The sequence below is a fragment of the Callorhinus ursinus genome, unplaced genomic scaffold, assembly GCF_003265705.2.
Source record: "Callorhinus ursinus isolate GAN/ISIS: 27379988/994484 unplaced genomic scaffold, GSC_fseal_2.0 scaffold64, whole genome shotgun sequence".
NCBI lineage: Eukaryota > Metazoa > Chordata > Mammalia > Carnivora > Otariidae > Callorhinus > Callorhinus ursinus.
The window spans coordinates 1,342,847-1,357,529 of NW_027397126.1; the positions used below are offsets into that span (position 1 = coordinate 1,342,847).

The following is a 14,683-nucleotide window of genomic DNA, read 5'->3' on the forward strand; positions in this document are numbered from 1 at the left end:
TCCTATGAAATCTTCCATGTGCACTTGAAAAGGATGTGTGTTCTGCTATTGTTGCATGGAGTCACCTATAGATATAATATATCAGTTCTAGTTTTCCTATGGTGTTGCTTAGGTCTTCTGTTTCCTTGGTGGTCTTCTCTCAAGTTGTTCTATTATCAGATGTGGGTATTGAAGTTTCCAAATATTGTTGTTGAATTGTATTTTTTGTTTCTAACACTTTTTTCTCCTGAGTTAAAAGACAACTGCATAAAGTAATAATTATAAATGTAAACCGATGGATATAAAATGGACAAAGTTGTGATTTGTATGACAGTGACAGAATAAAGGAGAAGGGAAGGAAAGGTAATATACAGGATCAATGTGGTTTTTTTAAGATTTATTTATTTATTTGAGAGAGAGAGTGGGGTGGGAGGGGCAGATGGAGAGGGAAAGAGAGAGAGAGATCTTAAGCAGGCCCCATGCCCAGCACAGAGCTCGATGTGGGGCTCGATCTCATGACCCTGAGATCATGACCTGAGCCGAAATCACAAGTTGGATGCTTACCCAACTGAGCCACCCAGGCACCCCTGGGATCAATGTTTTTTATATTCTATTGAAATTTCGTTGATACTAATGTGAACTAGATTGTTACAGTAAGATGTTCATTGCAATTCCCAGGGCAACTTCTAAGAAAGTAACTCATAAAATACCATAAAGTAAATGGCACAAGTATTAAAATAGTAGATGCGAAAATATCAAGTTAACATAAAAGAAAGTGCTAATGGGTGAATAAGTGAACAAAATAAAAATAAAACATATAGAAAACAAATAGCAAAGTGACACGTATATCCCACCTTATCACTAATTACACTAAATGTAAATCAATTAAACACTGCAATTAAAAGACAGGTTTGCAAAATTCATACAAAATACATGAAACAATTAAATGCTGTTTACAAAAGACACACTTTAGATTCAAAGATACAAGTAGTTTGAAAGCGAAAGGATAGGAAAAGCTATACATTAAAACAGTAACCAAAAGAGAGCTGGAGGGGCCATACTGATATGAGACAAAATGAACTTTAAGACAATAATCATTTCTAGAAACAAAAGAACTTTTGTTTCTTATAAACATTTTATAATGATAAAAGTGCCAATAATTGGAGAAAATATAATGCTTATAAACATATGCACTTAACAAGAGAGATCCAAAATACATGAGACAATTTTATTTTTTTAAATGGACTTCATTTTTAAAGTGGTTTTAGGGGACGCCTGGGTGGCTCAGTCAGTTAAGTGTCTGCCTTCAGCTCAGGTCATGAGCCCAGGGTCCTGGGATTGAGTCTCCCATCGGGCTCCCTGCTCAGCGGGGAGCCTGCTTCTCCCTCTGCCTGCCACTCTCCCTGCTTGTGCTCTCTTTCTCTCTCTGAAAAATAAACAAATAAAATTTAAAAAAAAATAAAGTGGTTTAAATGATGAACTTAGATTGTCACATCATTATCATCCAAAGTCCATAGTTTATGTTAGGGTTCACTCTTGTATATTCTGTGGGTTTGGACAAATGTATAATGATATGTATCCACCTTAGAGTATCGTTTAGAGTATTTTCACAGGTCTAAAAAATCCTCTGTACTTTGCCCATTTATCGCTCACTCCCTCCCTGCTAACCCCTGGCAACCACTGATTTTTTTTTTTTTTTTTTTTTTTTACTGTCTCCATAGTTTTGTCTTTTTCAGGATGTCATGTAGCCAAAATCATGCAGGATATAGCCTTTTCAGATTGGCTTCTTTCACTTAGTAACATGCATTTAAGGTTCCTCCATGTCTTTCCATGGCTTGATAGCTCATTTCTTTCTGGCACAGAATAATATTCCATTGTCTGGAAGTACCGCAGTTTATTTAATTATTCACCTTCTGAAAGACATCTTGGTTGCTTCCAAGTCTGGCAATGATGAATAAAGCTGCTCTCAACATCCATGTGCAGATTCTGTGTAGACAGAGGTTTTCAACTCCTTTGGGTAAATACCGAGGAACACAATTGCTGTATCATGTGGTAAAAGAATGTTTAGTTTTGTGAGAAATGACAAACTCTCTTCCAAAATGGCTGTAACATTTCACATTCCCACCAGCAATGAAATGTTCCCCTCACTCCACATCCTCGTCAGCATTTAGTGTTGTCCGTGTTCTGGATTCTGGCCACTCTGATAGGTATATAATGGTATCTCATTGTTGTTTTTAACTTGCAATTCCCTAATGACCTAATTATCTAATTTGTTGTATTTGAGTCTAGTTGACACACGATGTTACACTAGTTTCAGGTGTACAACATAGGTTTCAACAAGTCTATATGTTATGCTGTGATCCCCGCAAGGGTGGCTGCCCTCTGTCCCCATACAGCGCTGTGATAATGCCATTCATGACATTCCCTACGCTGTGCCTTTCATCCCCGTGACTTGGTCATTCTACACCTGGAAGCCTGTATTTCTCCCTCCCCTTCACCCACTTTGCCCAGTCCCCCATCGCCCCCCTAATTCTCTAATGCTGAGCATCTTTTCAGACGACTTATTTGCCATCTGTATAGCTTCTTTAGTGAGGTGTCTATTCAGATCTGTTACCCACTTTTAAATTGGATTGTTTGGTTTCTTATTGTTGAGTTTAAAGCATTCTTTGTAGCTCTGTTCATTTTTGTTCATTCTTTCTTCTTTCTATTCTTTCCATTCCTCAGACTAGATCATCTTAAGTTCCCTCATTTTTCTACCTAAGCACATTTGCTGATGAGCCACTCTAGCGAATTTTTCATTTCAGTTGTTCTGCTTTTCATCTCTAGAATTTTCATTTGGTTCTTCTTTTTAAAAGAATAATTTATGAGGGGCGCCTGGGTGGCTCAGTTAACTGTCCAACTCTTGATTTCGGCTCAGGTCATGATCTCAGGGTCATGAGATCAAGCCCAGCGTCAGGCTCTGAGCTCAGTGGGGAGTCTGCTTAAGATTCTCTCTCTTCCTCTGCCTCTGCCCCTTCCCCATCTCTCTCTCCCTCTCTAAAAAAAAAATAATTCATGATATTTAGCGAGACTTCTTTCTCATACTTTCCTTTAGTTCTTTAGACATGGTTTCCTTTAGTTCTTAAATATATTTAAAATAGCTGATTTTAGTTCACCATCTAGCAAATCCTCCATCTGAACTTCCTCAAAGACACGTTTCTATTCATTATTTTTTCCCTTTGTATGGACAATAACTTCTTGGGGGTGGGATTTTTTTTTTTTTTTTGCTGTAAACTGGGCATTTTATTTTTTTTTATTTTTAAAGATTTTAATCCATTTATCTGTCAGAGAGAGAGAGAGAGAGAGCACAAGCAGGGGGAATGGCCGGCAGAGGGAGAAGCAGGCTCCCTGCTGAGCAAGGATCCCGATGCGGGACTCGATCCCAGGGCCCTGGGATCATGACCTGAGCCAAAGGCAGATGCTTAACCAACTGAGCTACCCAGGCATCCCCAAACTGGGCATTTTAAACAATATAATGTGACAATTCTGCAAATCAGATTCTCTCCCTTCCCCAGAGTTTGTTGTTGTTTCTTGTTGCTACCGTAATATGTTTGTTTAGTGACCTTTCTGAATTATGCCAAGTCTGCATTCTTTTTTGTGTGTAATCTCTGAAGACTCTGCATCACTTGGGAGGGTCTTATTAAAATGCTCCCTCTCTAATGTCAAGTCCTACCACACAATTCATACAAATTACCCCATACAATTCAGCCACACTGGTTTGTACTTAAGGGAAAGCTTAGTAATCCACGGTGGTTAAGAAGATGGGCTTGAAAGCCAGGCTCCCTGGGGTCTCAGTCTTACTCTGGCACTTACCAGCCCTATGAATCTAAGCAACTTGTCTGATTTTTCTCTCAGTTTCCTCATCTTCCAAGTGGGTCTAATAACTGTCTGTCTCATAGAGTTACTGTGTATAGTCATAATGATATAATAAAAGCAAGGTGCTTTATTTTGCCCGGTATAATACAAATGACATGGTCAACAATCATCAGCTCTTATTATCAGGGGTATTGACATTACTCTGTTTCTTCAACAAGCTCTTTGCACTTGGTATACTCTCTGCATGTTACTTTTCTTTCCCTAGGATTTCTTGTGGTCAGCCTCTGCTTGTCATTTGAGGCTCTTCCCAAATGTTACCTCCCCAGAGAAGCTTGAATGACTATTTCCTCTAATTTTTTTAAGGATTTATTTATTTATTTGAGAGAGGGAGAGTGAGAGAGCAGGCGGGGGGAGGAGCAGAGGGAGAGGGACAAGCAGAATCTGCGCTAAGCACAGAGCCCAACACGGGGCTCGATCTCTTGACCCTGAGATCATGACCTGAGCCAGTATCAAGAGTCGGACACTCAACCGACTGTAAGCTGGAATGACTATTTAATCTAATGAAACCTTCCTTCACCATTTCATTACATTACCCTGTTTTGCTTCCTTTAGAAGATGTGTCATCCTTTGAAAATATTCTATTTATTTGTTACTTCTTTATTAGGTGCTTGTTCACTGTACCCCCAAATATAATGCTCCAAGAAGACAGGGGCCATGTCTGCTTTTGGTTACTTGTCAGCAGATCCTTAGGGGCCTAATACAGTGCCTGACGCAGAATGGGAAATCGATATATATTTGATCAATTGACTTCCTTTGCACCACCTTTACTGACAAAAAAATAATAAAAGTTATAGGAAAGCAAATTCAAGACCTAAATAAATGGAACAACATACTGTATTCATGGATAAGAAGACACAATATCATAAAGATAAGAATTTTTATTCCAAGTAATTTGTAATTTAGATGAATCCCAATCATGGGTTTTTCATCGAACTCAACAAGCTAATCTAAAATCCCTATGTAGGTCAAGATGGTCAAGATAATTCTGAGGAAGAACATGACAGAGAACGTTGGAGAAGGATAGAACTGCAAGGAGAAATAAATCCACAATTCTGGTTAAAAATGTCAATAACTCTCTCTCTCTCTCTCAATAATTGATATAACAAGTAGACAGAAAATCAACAAGGACACAATAACTTGGAAAAACACTACCAACTACCTTGACCTAATTGACATTTATAGTATACTCTGGCCAACGACATCAGAATACACATTCTTTTCATGTGCACCTGAGACATTTATCAACATGTACCACCTTCTATGCCATAAAACAAAGTGTCAATAAATTTTTTAAAAATCAAATAATACAGGGATGCCTGGGTGGCTCAGTCGGTTGAGTGTGTGACTCTTGGTTTCAGGTCAGGTCATGATCTCAGGGTCCCGGGATAGCCCTGCATGGGACTCTGTGCTCAGCGGGGAGTCTGCCTCTGTCCCTCTGCCCCTCCCCCCCGTGATCTCTCTCTCTCTCTCTCTCTCTCTCTCTCAAATAAATAAATCTTTAGAAAAAGAAATAACCTGGGGCGCCTGGGTGGCTCAGTCGTTAAGCGTCTGCCTTCGGCTCAGGTCATGATCCCAGGGTCCTGGGATCGAGCCCCGCATCGGGCTCCCTGCTCGGCGGGAAGCCTGCTTCTCCCTCTCCCACTCCCCCTGCTTGTGTTCCCTCTCTCGCTGTCTCTCTCTCTCTGTCAAATAAATAAATAAAATCTTTAAAAAAAAATAGAAAAAGAAATAACCTAAAAAATAAAATAAATATAAATAAATAAATATATATATATAAAAATTTAGGGGTGGCTCAGTCAGTTAAGTGTCTGACCCTTGATCTCAGCTCAGGTCCTGATCTCAGGATCATATAAGTTCAGGCCCTGCATTGGGTTCCGTGCTGGACATGGAGCCTAGTTAAAAATAGATATATTTAGAAATAACCGAAATATCCATTAGCTGTGGGAAAGGCTAAATAAATTATGACCCATCCACCTTACGAAATAGTATGTAGCAGATTAATAGAATAAAGTAGATCTATACTTGTCAGCATGGAAAGACCTCCAGGGGCTTATAAGGACTTGTAAGGAGGTGGGTAGGCATCCTCTTTACTTCTCACCACTATGCTCTCCCTTCCTCTCTTAAAAAACATCCTTCAGCTTCGGGGTGCCTGGCTGGCTCAGTTGGTGGAGCATGTGACTCTTTATCTCGGGATTGTGAGTTTGAGCCCCGTGTTGGGTGGAGAGATTGCTTAAAAAAATAAAGTCTTTTTTAAAAAATCCCTCAACTTAAAAACAAACTGAGGGTTCTAGAGGGGAGGGGGTGGGGGGATGGGTTAGCCTGGTGATGGGTATTGAGGAGGGCACGTTCTGCGTGGAGCACTGGGTGTTATGCACAAACAATGAATCATGGAACACGACATCCAAAACTAATGATGTAATGTATGGTGATTAACATAACAATAAAAAAATTAACAAAAAAGCTAAAAAAAAAATCCCTCAACTTTGAATCTTGTAATCAGCCTAACCCCCCTTGTTGCCGTTGTTCATGGACCGCCATGTTTTGCTGACAGGGAAGGAGCATCATTCTCTGGGTAAATGCGAACACCAGAAGGTATTAGATTACCTTGTTTCCTTTGCAAGGGAAAAGGCCCCAGGGCAGTTAAAGAGGCAGGCCTGAGGAAGAAGTAATATTCTATGATAATTGTTGTTAACAATTATGCAAAACATAATTAAACAACAATTAATGCAAAAGTCACACCTCTCAACCCGTATTTCTGAGGATCTTAAAATGCAGTATCCTCCTAAAACAGAATTAAGGCCAGGCCACAGGCGAGCAAGGGATGCGGACCATAAAGGGAGCATTCTTTTCACACAGGAAGTTCTCTACTATGGGATTTTTTTTAAAGATGTCTGAATGTCTTATTGGATCAATTCACCTAACATGATAAAACCACTGTGTAATGGAGAAAGCACGGGTGGTGTGAAGCGAACGAACGTTGTTTTTGTTTTACTTAAAAACGTTTCTAGCATTCCCAGCTCAATTAGAGTTGGTGCTTCCTTCCTTTTCCTTCCATTGAAAAGCATAAAAACAATTAAGTAACTTCAGGATTAAGAAGGGCTTGCAAGCGCTCTGAAGCTATGAATGAAAACGTGGTGGTTGCAACAATGAGAAAAAGGGGGGGAGGAAGAGGGAGGAGGAGGAAGCCGGAAAAGAGGAGCACAAAGAGGTCGAAGAGGCGGTGATAGGAGCCCTCTCTGCTTTAGAGAAAGTAGTCAACTTGCGGCGACCGGGGCTGTAATATCACACAGTGGACTTCTGGAGTAGATTTGCTTGCTTTCCTTTATAAGCTTATAGTGTCTGTTTACACTGTCAAAGCTTTTTGAAGAATATGATACTTCTGGCTTGTAAATTCCTGGCGGGCACAGGCCGTGTCTTGCAGATTTTCCTATCTCGCATAGCATCTAGACAATTCCTAGCCACTGGTGGCGGTGCTCGATAAATATCTGTGGAAGACATAACCGCAGAAGCTGGTGGATACTAAGTCTTTTTAAAATGAGTAAAAAATGTAGCCTAATAAAATTTAAAAATGCGTTTTGCCACATATTAATGGTAGGTTGATTGTGAATCCGTACGTCTCAAAGTAAACGTAATCTCGATTTTGCCAAGGCAGTTATAGTTTATTTGTGTATCGTTAACATTTTAATTATTTTAATAGGCACTGAAATTTCTGTGGCTCGTTAAAACTTGTATTTTTCTGTGCTTCCCTGACTTTTCCTTTAGAAAGTTTTAAAACGACCAAAAAATTGTAACGAATAGAACCTTCACCTAAATTCATCAGTTGTTAGTACTTTGCCAAATTTATTTTTTAGAACTATTAAGTAGCCAAAAAGAACTTGCTTTTGGAGCCACTTCAATAATACAAAGAGTGTTGAAGGTTGTTTGTAGAAAGCAGAAAGAGGATTTCATCAACTCTCATGAGGATGTCCAACCTCAAACATTTCTAAGATTTTAGGGCCATGATGAGAGACTGCCAGACAGATTTTATTTTTATTTATTTTATTTTTTTAAAGATTTTATTTATTTGGCAGAGAGAGACACAGCGAGACAGAGAACACAAGCAGGGGGAGTGGGAGAGGGAGAAGCAGACTCCCCGCTGAGCAGGGAGCCCGATGCGGGGCTCGATCCCAGGACCCTGGGATCACGACCTGAGCCGAAGGCAGACGCTTAACCGACTGAGCCACCGAGGCGCCCCAAGACTGCCAGACTGATTTTAGTTCACAATTTTAAATCACCCTGAGACAAGTATACTTAAAACAGTTCTCTTTCACATAAAGCATGGCTGTATTTTTTAATTAAAACATGGAATTTTTTGGTTATAAACCTATGAATAATTTTGCTTAATAGGCATACCATATAGTAGTCTTTTCATTGGTGGGATATACTGAGTATAATCTTTTTAAAGATAAATATGTGATTTAGCACAGAACCTAGCACAAATCATGCTGTATTGCTTTTATTTTACCTGTGCTATAGAGGAGAGTGGACTTTGTAAATCTAGAATTAAGTATGGCATTTGCCCTCTGCATGTCAGGGTTGAGTTCTAGCCTAGGTAATAAACATTCGAAACCCCATCATATATATCCTGGGAATTACTCAAACATTTGAGCTAGTTTCCTGCAGTGTGGTTGTCTTTGCTCACGGTGCATTGCCAGTATTTCTTTCAATAATGTAAGAACAAAATTTAGAACTTTGTGATTTGTCTCAGTTGAATTTTGGTGCCCCAATTTTCATATGCAAATTAGGATAACTTATCATGATGTATCATCTATATCAGTTTTGAGGAATACGAGTATTTATTTAGCTCTTCCTCAGTTCAGCGTTTTCACTAACATTACCTCACTGGTTCTTCGCAATATTCCTGTAAACCAGCTGAGGCTGTAGAGGGGTGTGGAAATGTATTCACCCCCTGCACCGATCAAAAAATTAGGCATTTTCCAGAAGGGTAGATTCAGAAAGGTGGAAATTCTTCACATACGCTAAATGCTGCCTCAAGGAAGAGGCAGAGTATTTATTATATTGTTTCCAGGACAGAACTAAAACGAGTAGGGTGAAAAACGATAGTAATAATAACAAAGATTGATTTCAACATGCATGATGTGCTGGGCACTTCATAATTAGCACTTACCATACCTTCTTTCCTTTAACAACGGAAAAGACATTATGCCCATTTTACAGATGAGAAATGGAAGCTTTGAGACGTTGGGTAACTTGCCTAAGGTCCTAGAGATAATCAGGGGTGGTGCAGGGATCTGAATATGTGTCTGACTCCAGAGCCAGTGAACTTGTCCTCTATGTCATACTGCCTACATATGGCAGATGGAATTACCTGAAGGAGTCATTTAGGGGTGAACAGAGAACTGTCACACAAGGGTGTGAACCACTGATGTTGGCCTTGCAAACCGGTGAACAAGGTGTTGGCTCATACTGAACACCGCCGCTGAGTGGGGACAACCTGGGGCATTCTGAGCACTCTGGGAAAAAAGCATGGACATTTGTCCTGGGAAAGAACAAGAGGTGGTGGCTGATAGTTCCTAGAGGTCTGGAAGGCAAGACGGCACCCAGAACCCACACAGGTCAAGAGTGGAAAAGAAGCCAAGTACCACCATCCATCTAGTTGCTCAAATCCAAACTGATCAGTCATCTTCGTTTTGTTTCTCTTTTTTCACTTACCCTCCTTCAACTGGTTCACCGGGAGGTCCCCCTGGCTCTACCGCCAACGGATGTGCTAAAAGCCTCCAGGTCTCCATCACCAGCATCTTGGTCTAGGTCTTCCTCATCTCGCACGTCGATGACTACAATAGCCTCTAGCTGGTCGTGCTGACTCCAGCCTTTGTTCCTACGCTCAACAAGAAGCCAGCGTGATCTTGTGAGAGTGTAAACCAGGGCATGCCACTCCTCGGCTCAAAACATTTCAGGGTTCCCCCACTGCTCTTAGGATAAAGACACCTTCCTTCCCAAGACCTAGAAAGACCCTGCATGGGTCGGCCCCCATCTGCCTCCCCAGCCTCCACTCACCCCACCTTCACCCTTGCTCTCTCCATGCTCCAGGAGATACAGGACAGTGGTTAAGAGCCTGGACTCTGTGGTCTGAATTGCCTGGACTTGAATTCTGGCTCAACCACTTTGCAACTCTGACCTTGGGCAACTTACTCAAGGTCTCTGTACCTCAATGTCTCCCATCTGTAGGATGGAAATAATAATAGTATCTAGCTCGTAGATACTAACTCACTTAATTGAGAGGATTAAGTGAGATTGCATACGAAAAGTTCTTCAAATAGCGCCTGGAATATAGTGAGCATTAGTAGTAGTAGTAGTAGTATTCCCAGATCAGTCCTGCTTCGAGGCACTTACACTTGCTGCTCCTTCTATCTAGAATGTTCTTATCCCAGGTCTTCACTAAGCCAGTACCATCTTCCTTAAGACCGCAGCACAAATACCATCTTACTAGAAAACACCCTGACTTCTCCCACCCCAACCCAGTCAACTCTGTCACAGGACCTGCTTTTGTTGCTTTCACAGCACTAAAATTTGGTAAGTGAACGAACAAATGCACCTGTCTTCTTAGGGACTGCATTGGAATGTAGAATGTAGTTATAAGGTTCTTTGCAACCTTGACTGAGATTAAGGGATCAGAAACCTCTGTTTTAGAAATCTAGCTTTATGCTACTTGTTTATTTCCTAATTGTTTCCTTTTTTATATCCCCTTAGTGATTAGGAAGGTTCTCTTGGAAAATGTCAGCTCCCTCTTAGCCGTGCTAAAGGGCAAAGACAGAAAGGGGTTTCCGTACCAAACTGGGCCGGCCTTGGGGACTAGGAACGGGGGGAGTGAGAGACGCCTGGCGAATCCGAGAGAGCCCCAGGGGTGTGGGGAAGAAACAAGGCCCGAGGTCATGGCTACAGCCTGGTGACTCTTCTTAGGGGAACTGTCATGTTTTACAGCCCATTGTGTTAATACGGAAGGCTGAGTCCTCACCAGCCCCATGTGTCCCCGCTGTGGAACAGAAGTCCTGCAGTGAAGGGGAGACATTCACACTCTGCTTAGCGCCCGGTAGGCGCACCGCGACTCACTCTAGGGCATGCTTATTACGTGCCTGCTGTGTGCCAGGCACTGTGCTATGCCGGGAGCATGCAATACCTTATTCACACCCCACATGGATCTTTTTGTTTTTTTAACTTCAACTTCTTTTTATTAACTTTTTAGTCACTCATACAATAATTTGTATCTATGAAAGAATTCAAATTTATTGAATGAAAGGCACTGCTTACGATTTACAAAACAAGTAAGTTGAAGAGGAAGCTTTCAGTGAATTAAATAATACAGGGTTTTTTGGATCTGTAATTGATAAACATTTAATTAAAAAAATAAACAGCTTGTATTAGGTCACCACACAGATTTATACAACAATCAGATGTGTAAAAACATAAGTAAGGTTTTATGGGACCCCCAACACAGGTATCTTTTCCTAAATCCTAAGAGAACCGAACAGTTTTAGAAGCTAAAGCTATTATGTTTACAGATGTGCAAAACACTAAGCAAAAATCCTTTATTTTTAAGAAAAAAGTACGTTTCCTCATTTTCTATTCTTGGCATAAATGTTAATTCTTCCCCGTGGAACCAAAACCTCCTGAACCCTTTTCAGTGTCATCTAAAACCTGAACTTCCTCTACTTCTGGATAAAAAATCCGTTCACAAATGAGCTGTGCAATCCGATCGCCCTTTTTGACTTGAAACTTTTCTTTGCCAAAATTAAATAGTACGACACCCACATTTCCTCTGTAATCTTCATCTATGACGCCAGCTCCTACATCGATGAAGTGTTTTGCAGCCAAGCCAGGACGGGGAGCTACTCTTCCATAGCACCCAGACGGAAGAGCTACCTGAATGTCCGTTTTCACAAGGGCTTTCTCCATAGGTGGTAGTGTATAATCATAGGCACTGTACAGGTCGTAGCCTGCAGCCCGCGCGGACCCCTTGGTCGGGGCGGTGGCGTGCTCTGAGAGCCGGACCAAGCGGAGCTGCGTGCTGTCCTCCGCAGGCCGGGGCCGCTTGCTGGGGCAGATGGCGGGTGTCGCTTCAGAGCAGGGCATGGCAGAACAGAACGCAAGAAAAGACAGCAGCAGAGAAAACAAACGCACACACCCACATGGATCTTTTGAGGGTCATTTTACAGAGAAGGAAACCGAGGCTCAGGGAGGTTAAGTGACTGCCCTAAGGTCACAGAACTAGTATATAGAATTTACACCCAAGTCTATGCTCATAACAGCCTCCCTGTTTGATGAATAGTGAATCTCCAAGCTCCTTGTTGACTCTAAGATGGTGTGTTTTAGTGACAACTACACTTCAAAAAAAATTTGTCCACTTCAACTCTAATCATCATGCATTAAAGCAACAAATACTATGAATTAAAAAAACAAGACTGTGTGTTTTACAAAATTACAAAATTCAATCAAAAAAGAAAACAAATTGTTTGAAAATCAAACATAACACTAGAACAGTGGTTCTCAGCCAGGGACGATTTTGACCCCAAGGGGACATTTGGCAAGTTCTGGAGACATTTTTCATTGTTACGACTTAGGGGCCCAGGCTGCTACTGGCATCTAATGGGTTGGGGCCAGGGAGGCTGCTGAGAGCTCTGAAGGTACAGGACAGTTTTCCACAGCAAGGAATTGTGCAGTCCAAAATGTCAGTAGTGATAAGGTTGGAAAACCCTGCTGCTGAAAGAATGTTCAAGGCAAAAAAGAAATAAGCTTCTTTGGAAAAATGTCTCAGAGGAAATGGAACAGTTCTAGGTGGCACTCTTTATCTCCCCCTCATGATGGGCTAGTTCAAAAATTAAACAGAAAATATGCCTTTGGTAGTTTATCCGTGTGGGTCAAAAATCAGCTAACTGCTCTGAAACGTATCATTCTCCAAGTAGAATGAAGCCAACCGTTGCTCTACAGAACTGACCTCCCGTGACTTTGTCCACCAACACATTCTTTGCTCCTCTAATTCACATTAATCCAGGGTGGCAGATAGGGTTCAGAAACCTGTCTGAAACCATAAGAGACTCTTAACTCTAGGGAACAAACTGAGGGTTGCTGGAGGGGAGGGGCTGGGGGAAGGGGGTTACTGGGGGATAGGCATTAAGAAGGCCACTTGATGGAATGAGCACTGGGTATTATAGGCGACTGATGAATCACTGAACTCTACCTCTGAAATTAATAATACACCATATGTTAATTAAATTGGATTTAAATAAAAATTAAAATTAAAAAAAGAAAACACACAAAACCACTCTGGGCTCATGACTCTGGGCCAACCCTGACCCCTCGCTACCGTCTTAACAGAAGTAGCTTCTCCGAGGGCCTGAGACACCAGAGTCCTAGTTCCGTGAATGGTAGCTTTGATTTTGATTAAAATTCTTGAGCTGCAGGTCATATTTCCTTTGGTCTTTGTGGTGAACCGTGTGAAATAAATGAATGCGTCAGCACACACAAGGAGCAAGGAGATAGGACTCTGACAATTCTAAGCTGTTCACAAAGTTTTTCCATAATTGTGAATTCAGGGCACAGTTTTGATGCCCAGAAACAAATGGCTTGCAAAAACTCATCTTAGTGCTCTTTTTCCGAAAAGGTTGATGATAACTATGGCTTTGTTAAACTTTATGAATTACATTTCAAAAGAGAAAATACCACTCTAATCCACTTTCTATTGATGACAGCAAGATTAACTGTTGCCTCAAACTCAGGTCCCTCCCACAATGACTAACAAAGTATTTGTAAGTGTTGCCCAGGGATCCACCCGCTCATTAAAAAGGCCCATGTTGCAAATACCAATCTGGAAACCTTCTATTGGCTTCTAGAACAAATACAAATAAGCAGATTATGTCATTTATCCCCTCTTTGTATCTGTAGTTAGATGTGTGGAATAGAATGTGATGGAATAGATAAATGTTAAGGAAATAGTGGCATACAGAAATTTTGCTGCTGAGGAAAATACTTGTTTTAAGAGATACAAGCACCAATAAAAAGTCCTGCCAGGGGCTGGGATTTGGGGAGAATGGAGAGTAATGATTTACTGGGTAGAGTGTTTTATTGATCACGGTGAATGATCACGGTTATTCTTCATTTGGTTTGGTTTGGACTTGGGTTTTTTAATTAGTAGGTGTTTTTGTCTGATTGGATTAGGATTGAATTTAGTAATGAGAAGAAGTTAACTTTAAAAATGTATACTATTTTAACCATTTTAAAGTGTACGGTTCACTGATATCAGGCACATTCCTATCATCACTATCCTTGATGAACTTGTTTTGTAACTAAACAGTGGTGGTGGTTTAACAGCATTGGGGGTGTACTAAATACCACTGAATTGTTCACTCTAAAATGGTCGATTTTATGCGGTGTAAATTGTACCTCAATTTTTTTAAAAAAGTATGTACGTGGCTGTCGAAATGTGTGGTTCTATAGTGTACATTCAACTTGGTGTTCACAGGGTTAACCTGCATCTCCATCATCACAAAACGCCTCCTGCATGTTTGCCTACTTAAGGTGTTTATACATATTATAATTTTCTCCCCCTTTTTGATAAAACAGGATTTAAGCTAATAAAGGTAACCAAATTACCAAGAAATATAATCCAAGAATATTAAAAATATGTCATTGAATTTTAAATGATTGGTGAACCTAACTACTGGGAATGCAAGATGTGTCCTGAATGTTTAAGTCAATTCCAGTCCTTCAGCTCTGTAATGAACAGCAGTAGGTC

General features: G+C 40.8%; 1 pseudogene; it reads right to left on the reverse strand.

Annotated features, from left to right (window-relative positions):
* Positions 1-11,275: 11,275 nt before the first annotated feature.
* On the reverse strand, positions 11,276-12,069 carry LOC112815511 (deoxyuridine 5'-triphosphate nucleotidohydrolase pseudogene; annotated as a pseudogene).
* Positions 12,070-14,683: the final 2,614 nt, after the last annotated feature.